Source organism: Silurus meridionalis, chromosome 19 (genome assembly GCF_014805685.1).
Source record: "Silurus meridionalis isolate SWU-2019-XX chromosome 19, ASM1480568v1, whole genome shotgun sequence".
Lineage (NCBI taxonomy): Eukaryota > Metazoa > Chordata > Actinopteri > Siluriformes > Siluridae > Silurus > Silurus meridionalis.
Genome location: NC_060902.1, coordinates 1,556,663 through 1,571,835, shown reverse-complemented (window position 1 = coordinate 1,571,835; position 15,173 = coordinate 1,556,663).

Sequence of the window (15,173 nt, the reverse complement as noted above, 5' to 3'; positions counted from 1 at the left end):
ACGCAACATGTAATTGTTTGACGAACTCCTGTGGTCCCCCCCCCTTTTTACAATTATTTTACACTAGAAAAGTAATAAAGACATTAACAAAGTAACAGTTACACCAGCTGGCAAAACAGACCACCACCATGGAGCTGAAGAACAAAATACATTATACGGACAAAAATATTGGGACACCCGGCTTTCCAGCTATATTTATTTCTTCCCCAAACTGTTAGCACAAAGTTTTGAGGTACACAATTTTACAGGACAATCATTAGATGTGGTAGCATTACATTTTTTTTCTTTACCCAAACCTTTTCCTGCCTGACAATGCAATTGTGCATGATGAAGATATGCTTTACATGTGTTTGAAGGGTGTGGAAGATCTTCAGATCCACTCCAGACCTCCTCACCTGTTCATGACTTTATCAACTAAACTTTGTGGCTAAATAAATCTGTACAAATGTTCACAAGATCTAGAGGAAGATTTTATCAGAAGAGTGGAGCTTATAATAAAAGCAAATCGAGACTCACTGTGGAATGGGATGTTCAGAAATCACGTCAGGAGTCCACAAACTTTTGTCGATATAATGTATATAAGATCTGGAGAATATAAACTCATGGACACACATTTATTGTTGTGTAACAGGACAGACGTTGCAGGATGTAATTTTCCCGGGTTTTCACCGTGTATGACGTTTCCTTTATTCACCAAATGTGATTGATGTTGGTGAAGTGTGGGATTTGCTTCCTGATTGTACTTTATGACTCAATAGGATGGTGGGCGGCTGAGACTCCTTCATCCTTTATAGTCTGAGTTCTGGGAGCACATTTACACCCAGCAAGTGAGTCATCCTCGAGTTACTTTGATTTGTCAGATCTGTTTGCTCGTAATTCTGTAGGAAGCTTCCAGGGTAGTTCCTAAGAATGTTGGGCGATTTTAGCTTACCAGAAACACTTCGGATTTGTCACAATATGGTACAGAACTCATGTCCTCACGATCTGTAACACTATTCCCATCCACATCACACAGTCTTCCACCATCCAGAGAGCTCTTGAATGGGAAGTTCCTCTCAGTGTGGCCCGGGTGCTTCCTGTGCTGCAGATAACGCGTTATGGAGCACCTCACTTCACACACTGTCGGACGAGCGCTCTCGGCAACTTCCCAATCTTATCTGGCCTGAGATTGGTATGCACTCGCTCGGCCAGCAGCAGCTTGTGTGAAAGAGGATTAGAGCTTGTTATTCTGTCCTTTCCACCGAGCTCGAGTGAGAAGGCAGAGGAAGAGGAGTGCTGTTTTGCTTAGTGTTTAAAGTCAAGCCTCAGGTTTTATTTACGATATCCTTCCTCACCCTCATGTCCTTCATGCTTTATTGGCACGACAAATATTTACATTCATTTTGCCAAAGCTTAGAGACAGACAGGAACCAAACAGGAGGATCACTGCAGAAAAAAGAGAGGTAAAAATTTACATTTGTTCAACAGTATAGTGAAAAATTATAAACATACTTTATGAACATACTTTCTCTTTCTTTATTTTTTCGTTTTTTTCAACAATGTCCATTAATACTGAAGAATCCAAACTACAACTGTAGTAAACAAAAACCATGTTCTATATATTCCATTCCCCAAAATAGCTTGTGGTATTCTCTCAGTCAGCTGCATGAGGTCGTCACCTGGAATGGTTTTCCAACAATATTGAGACGTTCCCAGATGTGTTGAGTGCTCGTTGGCTGTTTTTCCTTCACTCTCCGGTTGAACACATACCAATTCGTCTCGATATAAACGGGGTGATTGGTGGAGGGCAGGTCATCTGATGCAGTGCTCCATCACTCTCCTACTTGGACAAATATCTCTTACAGTACCTAGAGGTGTGTTTGGGGTCATCGTCCTGTTGAGGGTCCCACTAAGTGCAAACCAGATGAGATGGCATGTCTCTGCAAAATGCTGTGGGAGCCATGCTGGTGATGTTCATACTAAATTACCAACAGTGTCACCAGCAAAGCACCTCCACACCATCACACTGCCTCCTCCAGGCTTCTCAGTGGGAACCACACTTTCAGAAACCGTCCGTCCTCGCGCTGTACATCTAGCAAATACACAGCAGTTAGAACCAAAAATCTGAAGCTGTCCATTCCTTGTGTTTTTTGTCCCAAGTCCCAATGTCTGCTGCTTGTTGTTATTTTGAAGTAATTGTTTATTTTCTTAATCATTCATTCCTGACTCACACAATCTAAACAGTGAATGCTGAAAATGTATCTGCCACTTTTATGTGAAACATTTATGCAAATTGGCAGTTTGTGAGGTTGGTAATTCTAATAGAATTATCCTCTGCAGTAGAGGTAGCTCTGGTTTCTTGCTGTAATATAGATTTGTACAGTGGTTGTAGTAGCACTTATAAAGCCGTTGACTTTGACTCACTCTTTCCTCTGCACAAGACAACTGATGGTCTAACGCACATCAAGAAGGCAAAAAATGTCCCAAATGAAATCTTGACAAGACACACCTGTAAATTAAAAACGTAATGAACTAAATGTAGAATTAATGAATGTACTTTGAACAATCTAAAATCTAAAACATATTGTGTGTGTGTGTGTGTGTGTGTGTGTGTGTGTGTGTGTGTGTATGTTACAGAGTTGAAAGAAAGGAACAATACCTCGAACAGAACACTAAAGAATGAATTAGTAATTCTATAATAAGAAGGATGAAGTAAAGACTTTCCACTCATGATTGCAGGCTTGAAAATCGTCAGTATAAAGACAAAGGAGAATAATTGCGTAGGTCCTCGAGACGACTTAATTACACTTCTGAGGCCTACTTTTAGAACCATTTTCATACGACAGCCACAAAATGTCTAGACAGAGAGCCTGTGAAGAGCCTCTTTTAATGTCATCCCACACATAGAGTCATCGCTGACTTGGTTCATCAGCTTCAGGCTAACTATTAAATATAACATAAACTCCATGGAGGAAAGAGGAACACCCACTCTCTCTCTCTCTCTCTCTCTCTCTGTCCCCCTTCAACATGGCTTAGTGTATCTCTATTGGAGACACATTTAACACTGTGTCTTATATTATTACTATTATTATAAACCCCCCCCATTCCAAAAAAGTTATGACACTGTGTAAAATGTAAACAAAAACAGAATGCAATTATTTGCAAATCTCATAAATCCAAATTCTATAAACATATACAATAAAACAAAAAAACATCAAATGTTTAAACTGAGAATATTTACATTTTTAAAGGATTTACATTTTGGTGGCTGCGTCACGTCTCAAAAAGGTTGGGACAGGGCCATGTTTACCATGTGTAGCATCACGTCTTCACAGAGGAGACTAAAGTTTTGGGAGAGGAATGTTGTCCTATATGTGTCTGATACAGGATTCTATCTGCTCAACAGTTCTGGATGTCCTTTGTTCTGTTTTTCATTTCATGATGCACCAAATGCTTTCATATTGCGCAAGGTTTAGACTGCAGGCAGGTCAGTTCAGTTCATGCTATTGTAATAGCTGCAATATGCGGTTAGCATTGTCTTGCTTAAATATGCTAAGTCAATCCAAATTTTCTGGATGGAAGCATTTGTTGCTCTTAAACCTGTATATACCATTCAGCATTGATGGAACCTTTCCAAACGTGCAAGCTGCCCATTCCACAGGCACTAATGCACTCCTATACCCTCAAAAGATGTGGCTTTTTAAACTGAGTGCTGATAACAAGCCAGGTGGTCCCTCTCCTCTTTAGTCTGGTGGACATGGTATTCTTGATTTCCAAAAAGAAAAAACATTTTTGATTCATCTGATCACAGAACAGTTTTCCACTTTGCGTTAATACTTTTTAAATGAGCTTTGGCCCAGAGAGGATTCTGGCATTTCTGGATGATGGTCACGCATGCCTTTCTGGATTTCTGGAGGTGTTACTGACCCCATGCAGTGATTTCCATTATAAAATCATGACTGTTTTAAATGCAGTGGCCCATGAGGGCCCAAGGAATACAGATATCCAAAATTTATTTTCACCCTTGTCCTTTGTGCACAGAGATTTCTCCAGATTCGTGCGAACTTTTATTGGTGTTATGTACTGTAAATTATATTCATCTGTTTTGTATCTTTGTTGTTGTTGAGGAACATAATTCTCAAATTGTTCCCCAATTTGTACACACAGGCTTTCACAGATTGGTGAATTTCTGCCCAGCTTTTCTTTTGAGAGACTCTGGATATCTAAAATACATTATTTATACCCCAGTCATCTTACTGACCTTACTGAACTTACTTTTCCCAGACTTTTGTTGCCCCATCTCAACGTTTTTGAGACGTGTTGCAGCCATCAAACTGAAAATGACCTTATTTTTTCCTTAAAATGGCACACAGTTTAAACATTGACATGTTTTCTATGTTCTTTTGTAAATAAATTATGGCTTTATATGATATGCTATTAATTACATTCTGTTTTTATTAACATTGTACACTGCGTCCCAAATTTCTCAACTTCAGAATCAGGGTATATTATATACAGTAGTATAATGTGGTTACAGGCTTGGCAGTGTTGCACCATTCTAATTATGGAGCTTCTGTTCTTCATGGGAAAACTTCAGCTCTATCGCTCTCTTACTCACTGAGTAAATGTAAACATTTACTGCTACTTCCTGCATCTGTCCGGTCTTCCTGGCCCGGCTGATAACTGCAATTGTCCTTGCTAGGTCAAGTATGATACAGATGGTTTTATCAGCATTCGTCGCCCTTGTTATGGGCCTATTTTGTGTGTGGTGTGTGTGTGTGTGTGTGTGTGTGTGTGCTTGTGTTTATTTATATCAACCCGTTTTTTCGAATGAGCTGCAGTATGGTTCATTGAAACCTATGTGAAAAAAATATACAAGATTTTCCCCTCTATTTTTCTCCCTACACGAAGTTGTTGTTTTTTGACAACGACGTGGTGTTTGTGTTAAATCGCTTGTTCAATGTACAGAATAATCTCGTTTCCATAGTAACAACAATACAGCTTCGATGTTTGTGGAAGGAGTCTCCAGTGTCAGATTTTCAGCATTTCTTGGACAGTGGAAATTCATCAAATTTGAAACTTATCATGTTTGCATACAGTGTGTAAGCCTCATTGGAAAGTCCATGCACTGGAGTTTGGATCCTGAGCTTGTGAGTTCAAATCCTAGTCACACCAAGCTGCTAACGATGGGCCCCTGAGTAGGGCCCTTAAGCCCAGAGCTGCTTAGATAAATGTAAGTCTCATTGGGGCTTAGGACTAAGGGCGTCAGCCAAATGCCATTAATATAAATGTAGATCTTTTGCAAAGAATAAAAGTCCGAAGACTGGCATACAGCTGGAACTCGAGTAGTCATGCTAGTATAATGTTAGCACCAAGTATGGAAAAGTCAAAGCTCTTTTCTGGTATGTGAACGGACCCCACAGTTATTGTATATCATGTCTATGTGCATTTGTGTGTTGATAAAATAGAACCACATAGAAAGTAGTTCAAAGCTGGAAAATAAACAAGTACAACCTGTAAAAGTACAATCATTTCCATAGTTATTATAATGTTAATAGAGCCTTTATGACACATGCATAAGCATTTATAAACCCCAGCTGGAGCGTGTACGCGGTTTAGAGCCATCAATCATTTCGAGCTTGTATTTGTTATTAAATTCGACTTTATTATTGACAAATATCATTAAATCGAGGTTTTTATTGTTTATCGAGGTAGCCATGGCGATAGAAAAACACATTGCTGACTATTTGGGGAACTTCTCGTACCTGCCTCCTGGAGCAGGATACTTTGGCACGTTTAGGAGGAAATTGTTAAGAATGGCGACAACACAGACTTCTTTATTAGTTACACAGTCTGAGTTCATGCTGGTGCTGAGTTCATGCTGTGATCTTACCAGGAAATGCAGAGTCATATTTAAGGAAATGTTAATTAATTGATGAAGGAAACCCTCTTTTAATTTAACTATAAATTATTAATTAATAATTATTTAATGGCAGCATTTTCTTAAATTAACTATTATCTTTCAAACAACTCGTTTTTTATTCTCTGAGTGTGTGATCACAGCTACATATTTAAATTAATCCAAATCTGAGGCTCATCACCTGGAGAAAAGTGTCTGAAATATTTACAACTGAACCCACAATTCATCTCCCATCTACCAGCCTCTATCACTTCACCACACTCCCTCTATTCTCTATCACTCCACCATACTCCCTCCATCCTCTATCACTCCACCACACTCCCTCCATCCTCTATCACTCTACCACACTCCCTCCATCCTCTATCACTCCACCACACTCCCTCCATCCTCTATCACTCTACCACACTCCCTTCATCCTCTATCACTCACCACACTCCCTCCATCCTCTATCACTCCACCACACTCCCTCTATCCTCTATCACTCCACCATACTCCCTCCATCCTCTATCACTCCACCACTCCCTCCATCCTCTATCACTCCACCACACTCCTCCATCCTCTATCACTCCACCACACTCCCTCCATCCTCTATCACTCCACCACACTCCTCCATCCTCTATCACTCCACCACACTTCACCCATCCTCTCTCACTCCACCACACCCTCCATCCTCTATCACTCCAACACACTCCTCCATCCCCTACCAGCCTCTATCACTCCACCACACCCTCCATCCTCTATCACTCCACCACACCCTCCATTCCCTATCAACCTCTATCACTCCGCCACACTCTTTTGATCCTCTATCACCCACCACACTCCCAACATCTTCTATCACTCCACCACACTTCCTTCATCCTCTATCACTCCACCATACTCCCTTCATCCCTTATCACTCAGCCATACTCTCTTCATCCTCTATCACTCCACCACACTCCATCCATCCTCTATCACCCCTCTATAAATCCCTCCATCGTCTACCACTGCTCTGAGCAGCCATGTTTTTGTGAGATCATTTGCTAAACTTACAAGATCTCAAGATAGAAGTCAGAGGTTCAGCTGATAGTCAAATAGCCCGTGCTTCATCTCAGCCCCATCTCAGTGTGGATCTGAAGAAATCCCCAGAAAAAGAGTGATGCAGCAGAGCTTTAGTCCTTTAGTTGTTCTAACAGTTTAAACATTTCCTCCTCAGGCACCTCTTCATTGCATGAAATGGTGAAGTGTCAGTCGAGTGAGTTGCTGTGTATGTATTTAGAGGAACCAAGACACAAAGGGCTTGTTTAACTCCAGCTCCTGAAACCCAGGAACTTCCTGTGAGTCTTCATCCATCTATCCACTCCTTTAGTGTGTGTGAGAAACCATATGTAAGGGAGGTAAGGTCTGTGATAGGAATCCTGCTGGACTATCTATCTATCTATCTATCTATCTATCTATCTATCTATCTATCTATCTATCTATCTATCTATCTATCTATCTATCTATCTATCTATCTATCTCTCTATCTCTCTATCTATCTATCTATCTATCTATCTAGTATTCTGTGTCATGGTGAAGTATGTTTACAACAAAGCAAGGTGTTATGAGTTTACTCATCCCCTGATGTGTGGCAGGTTTGATCTCCTGAAGAAAATAAACCCACAGTAGCTGAAAAAGCCACAAAAATAAACGTAACTTTAGAGGAAATCATTTTTTAACGTTGAAAAAAAAGATTTAGGGTAATTTTTGGTAAAGCCATTATGCATCCTATATTCTACAGGGAATGAGTGCGAGGATTTCACCTACAGGTTGTGCGATTTAAGACACCCACGAGATTGACCTGTGTGTGTGTGTGTGTGAGTTTAAGGGCCATTAAGTTGATGTATGAATGTCGTGATCTTCTTAAAACACTACGTCATGCCTCAATCCTAAAAAAAAAAAAAAGGAGAGTTTGAGTCAGGCGTTCTCTACCTTCTCCACCTCGTCTTTCCTTCCCGAGTGTTTGTTCTGCCAGACTGCCATTTCTTCATAAAACTCAGGGTGGGTGAGCTGTGGGTAGCGAGGGCGTTATTTTACCTAATCTGAGAGCATGAGCACGAAATGTCGCAATGACGTAGAAATATGTCATGAGTCATAAAGGAAAAGGAACATCAGTAACACGTACAGAATCAAGCAGCTTTAAACTCAACCTCTGCCACTCGTCCTGCAATTCCAGTTCCTGGTTGGATCTGATGGGAATGAATGATAGGTTCCTGGGAGGTTTTGCAGGACCTGGGCTCCTGCAAAAGTTTAACTAGAGCTGGTAAGAAGCTCACAGGACAAAGAAAAGCCATGCTGATTAACACGTGAGATCATCAGGTAACCTGGTCAGGACAAGTGTGGTCCAACTGTCTGACTTAAAAGCTGTGGAAGGTCCATCAACCAAGTTACTTGGTGTCATAAAGTTTTAAGACTTGTTTTGCTACATGCCAACAGGTGGCAGCACAAGGCTACACGCACAGTCGCAGGGAGCACCAACCTTTATAAGTTTATGCTTTATTGTTAAAAAGCTCTGAAACAGAAGCAAACCAAATCACATATTATTAAAAAACAAATCACCCTTCCTTGATTAACAGAAAGGACAGCCCCAAGCCCCATCTCCAGCTGGAGAAGATCTGATAGCACATGTATACAATGATTTATCTTCTCATTCATTCATAGTTCTCTTTAACTCACAAATGCTCTGTCTGGTCACTTATTTTTTTGCCCTTTTTTAGCTTTACGTCTCTGTTATGTCTTTTAGCCTGAGTAAAGCACTCAAAACCTCCCACTGAGAACCCTGTGTTTACTCCAAAGACGTGAAATCTGGGCGCGTCTTCCACTCTGAGTTTACATCCTGCAGCAGACTACTGTTTAATACATCGCCAGCTTGCAGGAGGACCGTAAAGCTAGTTTAAATAAACTTTGTGTTGGCGTAATTTATGTCTCTCTCTCTCTCTCTCTCTCTCTCTCTCAGACTCACAGCGTTTTTTTTTTTAAAACCTGTTGAGAATCTCAGCAGCTACTGGCTTTGAAAAAAGCCAGATGTCTTCAGTTGACACCTACTTCCAAACAAATGTCTGCCAAAGTTGTTTCTGTGCATTATGCTAAAACCAGGTTCCAGTATTGAAGCACTAGTGAGTGGTCGCTCAGTGGTTAAGGTGCTGGTTTACTAGTTGAAGGTTTAAACCCTGGTATCGCCAAACTGCCACTCTCGGGCCCTTGAGAAAGACCCTTAACCCTCTCTGCTCCAAGGGCGCCGTATCATGGCTGATCCCAGCTTCTGAGCATGCTGGGATATACAAAGAAAATATTTTTTTCTGTAATGCAAATGTGATATAAATATATAAATGTGACAGAAAAGGCTTTTCTTCTTCTTTTATACTGAGTGTGAAGTGTGAAAGATTGAACGTGTGTAGTGTGTGAATTTGTGGTACAAGTTTTCATTGCTGTAAGTACATTTTATTTGTTTTTGTACTTTAGTAGTTTTGTCACGTATCTGAACTTTACTAAAGTGTTTCCATTTGTGGAGATTTTTACTGTAACTTCACTCCATCACAAACTCAAATATGTGACTTTTTACTACATTTAGTGAAATCAGTTGTGTCTTTTTATTTACGAGGATAAAAACGTAACTGGTGAAACACGCAGCGATCGAGCGCACGCTCTGTTTTACACGTGTTCTGATCGGCGCTTGGTGCATCTACTGATCACCAACATACAGTTCATCATCAGTTCAACATCAAGCAGAACATTTAGAGAGGAATCATTGATGAAGAAACTCCAGACTCGAACTCACCACCACACACGTGACCTCATTTACACGTTTTTTAAAGTAGTTGAAAAGGAGGTTTTAAACTCATGATAATTATAATAGAAATCAATCAGTGTTTGAGTCATAAATACCATTCTATTAATGGATCAGTGTGCTGAGACTCACATTCGAGTCTTTACACATAAACTGAGGTGATTAAGTGAAGAATCTTGTGATAAAAATGATAATAGGAACATTATAGTTATAATAAATCATAGCAGTTTGGATACTTAAGCACATTTAAAGGTGAAAACGTTTGTACTTTAACTCAAGTCAAAGTTTAAAGAGACACTTTTACTTTTACTGCAATTATATTTTACTGAGTGCAGATCTCTAACATGGTTTGTGCACTTGGTACATTTCGGTGTGAAGCATATATAAAGATTGAGTGTGTGTAGTTCTGGTGCAGGTTTTACGGTGAATAAAAATCTAATAATTTCAAGCAGACAAATTAAATTCACACTCACATAGATTTAAAATTTGGTTCTGAATTATGCACAAATCAAACATCCTAAAACAACTGTGTCTATTCATAGTAATGCAAATTCCCAGTATATGTGTTCATGGTCTACATTTATACAGAGGAAATTTTGTTAATTTCATATAAATATTAGCAAACTGAGAAACACCATCCAGAGTTTCCACTCAGCATGTCCCCAGGATAAGGTTAAGATCAGGACCGTGTGTTCACACCCACTGAATGGTGCGTCATTTAACCCAGGACAAATGCATCCGCATGCCACCTACACTTTTAACGGGTGGAAAAAGCCACTTGGACATGCCTATCGCAGGGCAGCATTAATTCCCTCAGTGAGCTGAGTGATGTCTAGAATTAATCAGGATGTCTGGATGTGGTCTGATGCTCGAGGCCGTGACCTCTGTGGTTAATATACGGATCATTGAATAAGAGCCCAGTAAAAGATCAGCAGTAAAAAGTCGGGGAAAAAAGCACAAAGTCATCAAATCGATAGCTCAATGTTTACTTTTTGCTTCATTGGATATGGTGAAAGATCTCCAACCCTGCTGAACATCTTTGGGATGAATGTGAACGCTGACTGCACCTCAGGAACCTCCTCACCTTCTCACCTAGATCAGTACCTGACTCTACTAACATCCCTGTGGCTGAATGAATGAGCCCAAATCTCCACAAAATCTAATGGAACATCTTCCAAGAAGAGTGGAGGTTATTATAAGAGCGGATCAAGCCTAAATGTGGAACGGGATACCAGAAGCACATACCGAGCTTATGTTAAGGTGTCCACAAACTTTTAATGTGGTTTGTGTAGATCGGTACTTTTTTTTTTTTAGAAGTGGAGTCCATTCAGAAGCGAGTACTTTTACTTGAGCAAAACTGTGAAAGGGGTAGATTTACTTTTCCCGGAGTCGTAGTTAAGAAAAGGATAAGCACTCAAAGGATACTGACTTCATCATTTTTAACGCTACCACTAGACGACACCACTACAAAGCTCAACCCAGTTCTGGCTCAAGCATCTGAAATCATTATCAGCAGTAGGTATGAGGAGTTTGAGTCTCTGTGTCTGAGGTAGGTCAGTCCCTGAGGAAGCACCAGAGCAGGAAAGCAGGAGATCAGCAAATCCCTCAGCCATCAGCTCACAGTTTAGACAAATTGATCGTTTGACCTTGCATGGAAACACAGCACAAACCTGGAATACTCATCGGAGACATGCCAGGATGCTGGAGCTTAACTGTTTCACTGCTGAGCTCACGGCACACGTAAACCTACAATTCACACTTTCTCCTGCTTGATTTCAAAGATATGGTCCAATAATGGCACCTTTTTTATTCTTTCTTCCCAGTAAACAAGTCCAGATAAGAAATTCCTTCCGTTTAATTTTTATTATATATATTTCTTTGGTCTGAACCATGAAAATTAGAGACTTAATTGTGTGAGGACATTCCTGATTAGCCCACAGAGGTTGGACTTTACAGCCTCTCTGTGTGCACTTGTGTCTGGAAAGCTGACAAAGCAGATGCTCTTGTGTTTACATCTGGCAGACTGACTTCTACACACACACACACACACACACACACACACACACACTCTACTAGATTTTGTGGAGATTCATTCAGCCACAAGTGTGTTAGTAAAGTCAGGTACTGATGTAGAAGGTGAGGAGATCTGGTGTGCAGTCAGCGTTCACATTCATCTCAAAGGTGTTCAGTAGGTATAGAGCTTTATAGCAGGAGACCTTCCACCAAACCCAACCCATGTAAAGGATATCTTCATGGTGGAGCTGGCTTCATGTGCATTTTTAAATACGACAAAAAATGAGCTTTATACTGTTCTGAAGATATTTGATATCTGCTAGAGAATATCCAGGAAAATTAAATAAGCATTATATTTTTGTATTTAATTATTATTCTTACGATTGAGCATTTTATAGAATCTGAATTCCAACGGATATCAGGAATCGGACTTCATTCAGAATTGTATTATATCCAGTCTTGTGACATCATAATCAGGATCCCACCCACTTGTCCACGATGACCCTGGGACTTGCCCCTCCCACTGGGCTCTGCCTGCCCCAGCTTGAGCCAGCATGCAGGTACCTGTGTAATTAACGAATTACAGGAAAATCAGCCCCATTATAGTAACTGAGGAAATGATTAATAACGGAGGTGGGCGGAAGAAGAGGCTGAGTAAGCGCCATGTAATCATTCCCCATGCTGTAATATGGTAATATTTACATTTTTAGGCGAGATGACAGCCTGTGGGTGCTTGGATTCGTGTCACGTCTTCGTGGCTGAGAAAGGCAGACAGAATGTGTGTGGACATGTTGGAGTTTGTGTGTGTGTGTGTGTGTGTGTGTGTGTGTGTGTGTGTGTGTGTGTGTGAGTTGCCTCAAACCAAATGGCTGACTCTGAGACATTTTTAATTCCCCGCAGCATTGACTAAACACAAGAGTATGAGCTTGGCTGGTGTATTGACCTGATTTGTCACCATTCTTACGGCAGCTGTTCGTTCCGGTTGTTTAGCGATCTGGCCAGATGTGGTACAGCAGACTAAACGTACATCGATATGTTTATTCAGCGTACATCTTTTAGAAATGAGCAATTATTTGATAATTATTATTATCCAACGTGAAGAGGAAATTCAATTATACATCAAGAATGAACCAGTTACTGTTACCAACCGTTATCGTTTACAATTTTTTATACTTTATTGACTTTATTGAAATTGGTATTTCTTCGCATATCCCAGGGACGTTATGAAGCTGGGATCAGCCAAGTTACAGCACTATTGGAGCACTGAGGGTTAAGGGCTTTGCTCAAGGGTCCCATCAACTTGGCAACACCAAGGCATTAACCCCTGACCTTCCAATCAGAAACCTGGAGCCTTAACCACTGAGCTACCGCTTCCCCAATAGACCCTCAAACACTTTCTCACTTTACCATGGAAATATCTCTCCTACTCTTTACAAGCTATAAACAGTCTTTCTTTCATCAGCCTTCATTTGTTTCTCTTTCTTACGTGTTTATAACCATCGTTTGTCCCGGTACTGATAAACCACACAAAAAAACCCTCCTCGGTCCTGAAAATGTAGCTCCGCCCATGACAAAAGAGACTCCTTTCATAAATGTTAAATGGCTCGCGGTATGTACAATCGCAGACATTGTTTTCCAACCTGTTTATATTCATGTCCCGGTGAATGAGCTGTTGCTATAGAAATGATAATAAACTTTCTAATAAGCACTTATAAACTTCCTCTTTCTCCGGTTCAACAATGTTGCGTGACATAGCAGGGCGGAGGTTTTTTTTTTCAATTCTTACTATTAGGACCAGCTACAGTGTAGCGATTACATCAGCAGGTGGAGGTTTCATGACCTGGTAACCTTTAGATGGTGATTCAAGTCCTTCCCCTGAGCATGGACACGCCCTTCCTGTCGTGTCAAGGTGTCACACATTCGGTGTTTGGTGAAATGAGTTCATGGATGTTAAAGTCCTTTTAGGTACATGGGGAGAAACGTGTACAGGGGAAGGAGAAACAGAAAAACTCTGGATAGATTCTGGAAAGATTTTATCCAAATTGTATAAATCTTTAAAAAACGGCAGCAATAATATAACTTGTGTAAACGCAAACCATGAGCAGGTGGTAAGGTTCAACAACCCGCTCAATAGGATGTAATCAAACACTATATGTGTGCGGTTCATGTTTTGGTTTGATGCTGGAAGGCAGGTTATAGTCCAAATCCCTGCTTTCACTCAGTGCCATGTGAGCTGCTCCTGCTCCTGCTCCTGCTCCTGCTGCTGCCTGACTTTATAAGGCACTTCCTTCTCAATCTGTGTGTGTGTGGTGACATCACATCACCCATGGAGTGTGTGTGTGTGTGTGTGTGTGTGTGTGTGTGTGTGTGTGTGTGTGAGGCGGGAGCTTGGCGAGAAAGAACGAGGAGGGTTCTAGCAGGAGAGGAAAGTTCACTGCTGGGTTTCTTTGAACACGGGGCAATCTGTGCTCACATCAGACTTTTCTGTTTTTTTTTCTTTTTTTTAAACCTGGGTACAAAGTAATACAGGAAGAAAATAAATTAAAAAAATAAAAAACGATTGTTGGAAGGAATTATTGCAAGCATGAAACTGGAAAATGCCTTCCTCGCAAGATGTGCATACAGTACATGCATGCAAGAAAATAAATAAAATAACAAAAACGCACAGTATTATACTTTACTGTGTATTTTACACTCCAAGCCGAGCGAGTGCACAGACTTTCGCACCGGTTCACGGTCCTGCTTTGCAGACATACAGCCAAAGAGCGACAGGCTCTATCCATTCTCCTGCTGGCAATGACTGGCTTGAGGGAATGTGAAAAATGCAACCGAAATTATAAAAGGGGATTAGCCGAAAAGCCCTCCTCGTCCCCGGCCAAATATCTCCTGATAAGCCTGTTCGGCTGTAGGGGCCAAGGCCATGCGCGGGGATCTGTAACAGTGTGGCTCAAGTACATTTTGTTCCTGCTGTCTTTCCTCTTTCATAGGTCTGTGTTTGCTTAAGCCCTTATGCTGCTTTTTTCTTTTCTTTTCTTTTCTTTTTTTTTTTTTTTGTGGGACAGTGTGCCTATGCGCTTGTTCAGCCCTCCCATCGTCCAGTCTCGTGCAACCAGTTTCCAGGAAACTTAAAGATAAACAATTGATAAACCCTTCATTTGACACGAATCGGAGCAAAAGAAATGAAACGCTTCACGCCTGTTTAATTGTGTGCATCGAGCGATCAGAAGTCAGGATGTTTGGGCCGGGTTGTCCCGTTATCAGCTCGCTAATCTTGTTGTTATGAAGCCTTGTTTTAAACCCCACGCTGCCAAAAGATTCACCTCTTTACCCGAAAAAAGCGCCTCACTCAGGTTACACAAGCTACGTGCGTCTGACGAAAAACCTACCAGATGATATGGGTAGTGTACAACAAACACGCTGCTGATAGTGTGTGTGTGTGTGTGTGTGTGTGTGTGTGTG